General features: G+C 44.4%; 1 long non-coding RNA gene across 1 annotated transcript; it reads right to left on the bottom strand.

Annotated features, from left to right (window-relative positions):
- Positions 1-2613: 2613 nt before the first annotated feature.
- LOC131655185 (uncharacterized) lies at positions 2614-4656 on the bottom strand. The gene is made up of 2 exons (XR_009299676.1): positions 4550-4656; positions 2614-2902 (listed from the first exon to the last, which is right to left on the bottom strand). It is a non-coding gene; the product is annotated as an uncharacterized LOC131655185 (long non-coding RNA).
- Positions 4657-8799: the final 4143 nt, after the last annotated feature.

Below are 8799 nucleotides of genomic sequence, written 5' to 3'. Positions count from 1 at the left end.
GTCATCCAGCAGGACGCATCCCTTATCGCATTTACGAGTGTTAGTGTGGATGGAGATTCAGTACTGGGTTTTGGCAATATTTCCTGGATTACAGATTAGTTGCCCCCTTTCTTCCTCGTACTAGCTAGTTTTGATAGGACGTCTGTCCGGGAGTTGTGTTCTCTTGGGATGTGTTTTACTTTGGCGCTTCTGAATCAGATTAGTCTTTCTCGTACGAGGGCCAGATATTCGGCGAGGGCTTCGCTTTTGACCTGATATTCGCCTGAGATATGGGATGCGACCAATTGAGAATCGGTGAATACCTCAACCTCCTCGGCTTCTAAGTCGTTTGCGAGGCGCAGTCTGGCAAGCAGGGCCTCATACTCGGCTTGGTTGTTGGATGTTGGGAACGAGAGCGAGAGGGATACTTCTATGAGGGTTACTTCCCTGTTTTCTAGAATGATCCCTGCTCCGCTGCCAATTGAGCTTGACGCCCCGTCTACGTATGAGGTCCATCTCCGGGCGTTGTTGTTTGTTGTTTCGGGGAAGGCCATTTCAGCCACAAAATCTGCCAAGACCTGTGCCTTAAGGGCTTTTCTCCCTTCGTACTTGATGTCGAACTCTGCGAGTTCTAGTGACCAGCGGAGCATCCTCCCGGCCATATCTGGACGTGCTAGTAGTTGTTTCACGGGTTGCTCGGTTCGCACGACTATGGTATGGGCTAGGAAATAGTGCCTGAGTCTTCGGGCCGCGGTTATTAATGCGATTCCTACTTTTTCAATTTGCTGGTATCTGACCTCGTGGCCTTGGAGTGCTTTGCTTGTGAAGTAAATGGATTTTTGGCCTTCCGGGGTTTCTCGTATTAAGGTCGCGCTGACGGCCTCGGTGGATACGGCGAGATAGAGGTATAAGATTTCTCCGGCCTCAGGCCGGGATAAGACCGGTGGGCTGGAGAGGGCTTGCTTGAGATGGGAGAGGGCGCGCTCACACTCTTCCGTCCATTCGAAGGCGGTTTCCTTGCGCAAGAGTTTAAACAAGGGAAGGGCATGTTGGGCGGATTTGCCACAAACCTGGATAGTGACGTGAGCATGTCGTTTAGGGTTTGGATTGACTTTTTCGAGCTCGGGGTGGGCAAATCCGAAAAATCCCTGCATTTATCCGGGTTAGCTTCGATTCCTCTTTCCGTTAGGTAAAAACCGAGGAATTTTCCTGCCCGCACGCCGAACGTACATTTCTTAGGGTTGAACCTCATCTTGCACGTTCGGGCTTGCTCGAAAACCTTTTTGAGATGGGCGGCATGATCGGTTTCCTTTTGGGATTTGACGATCATATCGTCCATATAGACTTCGAGCATGTCGCCTATTTCCGCTTGGAACACTTTGTTCATCATGCGCTGGTATGTCGCGCCGGCATTTTTCAGACCGAAGGGCAGTGATAGTAGTTGCTTGATTCGGTCATGAAGGCCGTGTATTTCTTGTCAGTTTTAGCCATGGGTATTTGATTGTACCCGGAGTATGTGTCCATAAATGAAAGTAATTTAAAACCGGCGGAATTATCGACTAGTTTATCTATATTAGGCAGAGGGTAAGCATCTTTTGGGCAAGCCCTATTAAGATCGGTGTAGTCAGTGCACATGCGCCATTTTCCATTTGATTTTTTAACAAGTACAACATTGGAGAGCCAAGTGGTGTACTTGGCCTCAGATATAAATTTGGCCTCTAGGGGGTCTTTTACAGCTAGTTCGACCGCAGCCGTTTTCTCTGGTGATTGTTTTCTTCTTCTCTGAGCGACAGCCTTGCAAGCGGGGTCGATAGTCAGGTGATGGCAAGCCACTTCTGGATCGAGCCCGTGCATCTCGGCGGCGCTCCAAGCGAATATGTCGGCGTTTTCGCGGAGGCAAGCTTTGAGTTGTCTTTTGGCCAGGTCCGGTAGGTCTGCTCCGATCTTGACTCCCTTAGTCGGATCTTCTCCTAGGGCCACGAGTTCGAAGTCTCCGTCTGGAATTGGCCGGAGGATCCCTTCTGATGTACCTGCGTTCGTGCTCTGCTCGGGTTCTCCCAAGAAACGGTTGTCGAGGTCGACTGTGTTGATGCGTGGCATTGATCGGTTGGTCTCAGAGATAGCGTTGGTCGCTGTTTTGTCTTGAGCAGGTGTCTTTATCGTACTCAAGCCTTTGGCGGAGGCTTTGAAGCATCTCCTGGCCGCTTCAATGTCGCCGTTCAGTGTTGCGACTTGTCCTTTGGTCGTGTAGTATTTAAGCCTGAGGTGCACAGTTGAGGGGACCGCGATCAACTCGGCCAGGGTCGGGCGTCCGAGGATGCATTGGTATATCGACGGGCAGTCGATGACCAGAAATTGGACCTTAACGGCCCTCGCGGTTTCCGCCGATCAAATTGAAACTATGAGCTCGACGAAGCCCCACGGTTTAGTTACTGTGCCGTTGAAACCTTGTAGGTTCGATCCTACGTAGGGGGTGAGGTGGCTGTCGTTAAGCTGCAGCGTTTTGAACAGTTGGGAGTACATGATGTCAACCGAACTTCCTTGATCAACCAATATGCGTCGGATGTAACACCCTTCTAAAACCCCCGCGGAAAATATAATAAAAATTTAGAGTAAACATGAAATACAAGGATGTCACAACTTCTTTAACATAAAATACTATAGTCATTTGTCATGCCACACGAGGAACCATTTAACATAAATACAATTCATGTTCAACACAGCGGATTATAATTCATAACATTGCATAATCATCATCATTCATGCAAGTTCTCTAATACAATTATAAACAACAAAGACCGACATAATAACTCGTCTCTAAACTAGCGTTCCCCAGTGTTACATTCAGAGCATGACTCGACACGGACTAAGGGCTAGCCTATAAGCTATCTTCACCCAATCAAGACGCCGCTACATCCTTAATCTGAAATCATCAAAGTAAGGGTGAGTTTCATTCGAATTAATAAGCATTATGCAATCATAAGCAATAAAATCTCATAGTAATTATCATCCACTCAATCATACATATAATCAGAATTATTACAACAAGTAAACATCAATCCAACAATATTGGCCATCGGCCCACAACTCATCAATTATACCAATGATCAAGTTATATTAACAACATATTCTTAATACATCAATCATATAAACACACCAAGGCATAACACTGAATTCCATCCAATCATGTTATAACCAATGCATATGATTAAACTGACACTATGCATGTGGTACCATACATGGGATATACCCATCCAACTGATATCCTCATCACTGAGATACAGTTTAACCAGCACCGATTCCACACACAGGGAATCATGCTCACCAAATATCCAGCACCGATTCCACACACTGGGAATCATGCTCACCAAAATATCCAGCACCGATTCCACACACTGGGAATCATGCTCACCAAAATATTCAGCACCGATTCCACACACTGGGAATCATGCTCACCATTTTGATCCACTTTCATCACCGGGATCCATCACCAAAAATGTATGCCAATGAATGCAACATATAACATGCTTACAACATCACCAATCCGATGTAACACATCGTCTCATTATCATCACCAAATCATCACCAATAAGCATGTATATATTCTTAGCATTCATACAAACATATCACACATACATTCACCACAGTTCACATGTTAATATTAACAGTATATTAACATTCATAATTCATCAATCATCACCACGTTCATACATCGTTACATCTAACATAATTGCACACAATGTAACCAATTATCAAAACAACCCAACAACATAATCACAAAATATGTATTCATTTACAACATGTTATAAACCAACATCACCCAATGAATATCACAATCTCATCACCAATACAGAACATGCATCAATAGTCATATATATAAGCACATATACATATACTATCTTTCAATTCATTAATAATTAAATCGAGTTTAAAAGTAAAGTTGGCTATTGTCCATTTTATCGATTCATCAGATAAAGCATCTCATTAGCTTCGCAACGCCCAAAACGGCACATAAATCGGATACTCGGATCAAAAGTTATGAGTTTTCAAAGATAAAACATTTTTAGAAAAAGTGCTGCAGGAACGGGGTTGTCCCTACGTGGGAACCGGTTCCTGGCAGCTTCAAAGTCTCGTCTCTGGTTTTTACTATGGGGAACCGGGTTGTCCCTACGTGGGAACCGGTTCCCAGCTACCCAGAACCCATATTTCTCTGTTTTTACAAGGGGGAACCGGTTCGTCCCACATGGGAACCGGTTCCTACGTACCTGCACAGCAAAAATCACCATTTTGACAGCATTTACCATATCCCAATACCCCAATTTCAGGTACATACGAACATACACACAAATATCATTGTTTTTCACACAATTACACATTTCAAACAAGTTATTGACATGTATTAACATCATATATCACAAGTATCAACAAAATCATGCCAATTCATACAAGATTATCAAAACCTAACAAAATTCCCAAACCCGACACGTACGATTGAACTAGACAACAATCCTAATCAATCATACTACCTACAATCACATAAGGAATACTAACCCGAAGAATCCCCCCTTACCTCAGAGTCGAACTTCGAAGGTTCTCTTCCCCTTTGGCTCTTCTCACTTTCACGTGTTCTCCTTTCTTCAGACTCAGTTCCTGCTTCTCCTTCCTCTTTTCCCCAAATTCCTTATTTTATGAAAAATAAAATAAAATATTATAATGGGCTTGCTTAGTCAACACCCCCTCTTCTGCTAATCACCACTCTAGGCCCAAATGTCAATATTTCACCATTTTCCAAATAATTCCAAATAAAAATACTAAAATTCCAATTATTTAATTTAAATCCAAATTAAATTAATAAACTGAAATTATGGGGTGTTACATCGGACGTCAAAGTTGGCCATCCGAGCTCGGATGAGGAGGGGAATGGTGGCATTGGGTGCTCCACCGGGCAATTCTTCTTTGTAGAAGGATATAGAGGATGGGCTGCCTTGGTCGAGAGCAGCGGCTTTGCTCGAACTTGCTGAGAGTAGCTCGTCGAATTTTCGTTTCACGGATCCCACAGTGAGCTTGCTGAATCCCCGCCCGATATGACCATGGCGGAGGGGAACATCTCCCATCCGTTGTGAGAAGAGGTGGCGGTCGCTGATTTGGCCCAGTCAGGGAGGTAAAAGTCTTTCGGCCGAGTGATGCTCATGGCCACTTGCATGGCGGGCGTGTCCTCCGCCGGTTTTTCCTTGGTGATTGGTTTGGCTTATTTGGCGGCCTCCTGCTTTTTCGCGTATTGCTTCAAGTGTCCCTCCCCGATTAATATCTCTATGGCATCCTTCAAGTGGATGCAGTCCTCGGTGTTGTGCCCGTGGCCTTTATGGAATCGGCAGAACTTTGATTTATCCACGTTCGGTCGCACAGGCATGGTTTTAGGGAAGCGGACCTTGCCCGTCTGGAATTCGGCGTTCGCGCATTCGTTTAAGATGCGTTCCCTTGAGGCGTTGAGCGGGGTGTATCCTCGGAACTTTCCGGCTGGAGCTTTGTAGTCTTTGGGATCCCGACCCTCGTCGTCTTTCTTTTTGTCCGTTCCCCGACGGGAATCATCTTGGCGATCATTCTTACTGCTTTCTTCCTGTCTGGAATTGCGTACCGCGTGAGCGGCCTCTTTTTCCTCATATTGTATGTACGCCTGGGCTTTGAGGAAGAACTCGTCTAGAGTGGCCGGTGTTTCGATCCCGACGGCTTTGACGAAGTCTGAGCATGGTCGGAGGCTTCGCTCGAGCAAGAATTTCTTCATATGGGCAGTGGTGGATACTTGCACGGCTTCCTTATTGAATCTTTCTATGTAACCCCATAGGGACTAGTCTTTTCCTTGGATTATGGCTTCCAAGGAGGCTTCTGACTTAGGGTGTCTTCGGGAGGCCGTGAAGTGTCTGGAAAAAAGTTTCCCGAGCACCCTCCATGAAGTGATGGACTCATCGGGCAAACTTTTATACCAGGTCATGGCTCCTTTTCACAGGGTTGTAGGGAACAAACGGAATTTTATGGCACCGGACACTCCTCTGTAGTCAAGAAGGGCGTCGATGTTCTCTATGTGTTCGTCCGGATCGGTGGTCCCGTCGTACGTACCCAGCGGCGGGGTTTCTCAAGACCGGCCGGTAGGGGTGTTTCTAAGATCGAGTGGGACAAAGGGCCTCTGCGCTCCTCTTCGTCGTCGCTGGCGGAAGGAGTGGAAGAGCGGCTCCGACTCCGCCTGTGTCGCGTTCGGTTATCGTTGTGCCCCATCGGGGGTGATCGGGATCTCTTTTCGGTCGAGGAGATTGTGACTGGTGTCGGTAGTGGTGGTCGCTTGACCCTTTCTTGGAGGATGGACCAGCGTTCTCCCTGGGGGAGGGAGATCGAGGGCATTTTTTAGGAATCACGTCACGCTGAGAGCGATGCTTGTGACCCGGGGGAGTCTTAGATTGGCGTTTTTGCTCGAGTGCCCTGATCCTGTCGTTTTGTTGTTGTATGAGCGCGTTGGTCTAGGCAAGGGCAGCCAGAACAGCGTTCATGGTCTGGGCAGGGGCGGCCAGAACAGCGTTCATGGTATGGTCCTGGGGAGTCTGACCTTTGGAGAGGAAAGGGTTGCATGGAATTTCTTCGGGGTTGTCCTTCCCGCTGGTATTTTCGAGATGATGAAATGGATCATCTTGGAGATTTTTTGGAGAAGGGGACGCCGTGACACCGTCTCGAGGGACGGTGTTTCTGGAAGGGAGAACGACAGAGATGTCGTTTTTCTTGAGTATCGCAGTGTCTAATGAAGAGGGATCTTCGTTATTTCCGGGCATGAGTAATGATTTGATTAAAGCTTTGGTTCCTAGGTTCTTGCAGGAGGTAAGAATGGATCAAGAAGGTGCAAGAAAAAGGAACGGGGGAGCTAGGGTTCCCACAGACGGCGCCACTGATCTTACCAAGCGGATCAGATGGCCAGCAACAATGAAGGATTGAAGTTCGGGATGATTGATGGGAAAAAAGGGTTGTACCTGCAAGGCACTCCGATGCCAAAGTAAGTAGGTATTCCACAAGGTACAACAAAGTGAAAAAATTTGGGGGTGGAAAAGATTACCTTGCCCTCTGTTATGAAAGGGCTATTTATAGGGTGCCCTTATGCGAAATTGGCTCCGTCTTCTGAGGCGGAGATTTTGGTGACGCGAGGGCTGGTTGTTTGCCGGACACGAGTGTGCCTCGTGGTCGGTTGTCCAAAGCGTCTGCCCGGAGCGGTCTGGAGGAGGTCGCCATGCGTGGTTCAAAGCGCCTTGGGCCGAAGGTTGGGTTGGTCTAATTAGATCGATTAGGTCGGCCCAGAACAGTTATATAATTATTTTCCTGCAAAAAATATCTCTCTCAAATGACAAGATTAGTGTTGGGTATTCAATAGCTTTGTATTTCTATAAGCCATAGATTTCATAATGATAATGTTTGAGAGGTGGGAACCGAGTAGTACAAATTTTGAAAGATTTCCTCCGGAGAGTGTTTTAATTGAATTTTTTTGGTAATGAAGCTCCTAAATCTGTTGGAGTTCGTCCAAACCGCGCGTTATATGGATGTAATACTTGCAGATCATGCTGCACTTTTAATTCATACTTAAAGAAAGTTTAAGAAAGTTACTATCCATAATTGTAAATTGAGGAGATAGTCATCTTTAATCATAGATTTTCCTTATGGAATAATGTCGAAACGTCAACGTCGTCATTAGATTACATTACATTCATTGGTTAGGTCTTTCGTTAGGTCTTGTCATTATACTAGTACTAGATATTTGATGGTCATTTTTAGCTTGTTATCTTCATTTTCTTTTAATTTTAAATGATAATGTTTTCTGATTTCATCAATGTTGTTGATTTAACAATAGAATATAACTTGCATTATAGAGATTACTGACTTATAGATCACTATATACTGTTTATAATTAAAAAAAATTGTATATTGATTTATATTGTAATGAAATTGGAACCAAATCTAGTGTTTCTGTCTTCTTGGTTCATTTAGTAATGTATCTACCAACTCTAGTGTATCTCAAAATCCATGGCTTGGGGTCCCTCACCATACCACTGCTGTTTTGAATGAATTGAGTTGCAGCAACAATGTTTCATCTTGATGAGGGTAATGTGAATTTTGGAGTGAATTTTTGTAGTGAAAGGGGTAAGAGAGTGTTAACTGAGATAATTAGTTGAGTTGCAACAACAATGTTTCTATCCTATGTGTTTTTGTGAAGATTCAGTTTAACTAATGTGAATTTTGGAGTGATTTTTTGTAATGGAGAGCATACTCCTGCTTACCACAAAATATACCTGAGGCATATGCACATGGATCTAGTGAAGAACAAGTGGGTTTTTACTGAAGCAAGATGCTTAATTTTTCTTAATTAATTGCTTAGTATTTGTCTGACCACATTTTCCCCTCTGTTTAGGCTTTTATATAGAACCTGACATTGTTCTTCACTTCATTTTATAAGGTTAGATTTTTAAACTTTTACGTCTTTAATTTTATTGAGATGCGTAATCACATGACATGATTGAAGTATGTGTAAGAATGTTGTTTGGCTGAGGCTGGTGTCTTTAAGCTGCGTTGCATACTATATCATATGTGGGCTCATTCAAGAATACTCCTGCATTATTGGTTTACTTGCATGGTGTTATGCTCTTTGGTAAAAACATCTTACATTCATCTATTTAGTAATTCGTTTTAATTTCTACTTTTTTAGTGGCTTGCCAAAAAACTCAATGAGAAAGTCGAGAAGTCTATTATTCATAATGGCACGACCCTTACAAGTGTTATACTCATTCTCGCATT

The sequence above is a fragment of the Vicia villosa genome, linkage group LG3, assembly GCF_029867415.1.
Source record: "Vicia villosa cultivar HV-30 ecotype Madison, WI linkage group LG3, Vvil1.0, whole genome shotgun sequence".
Classification (NCBI taxonomy): Eukaryota; Viridiplantae; Streptophyta; class Magnoliopsida; order Fabales; family Fabaceae; genus Vicia; species Vicia villosa.
The sequence above is the reverse complement of the archived record's forward strand: the minus strand, read 5'-3'. Positions and strand labels throughout refer to the sequence as shown.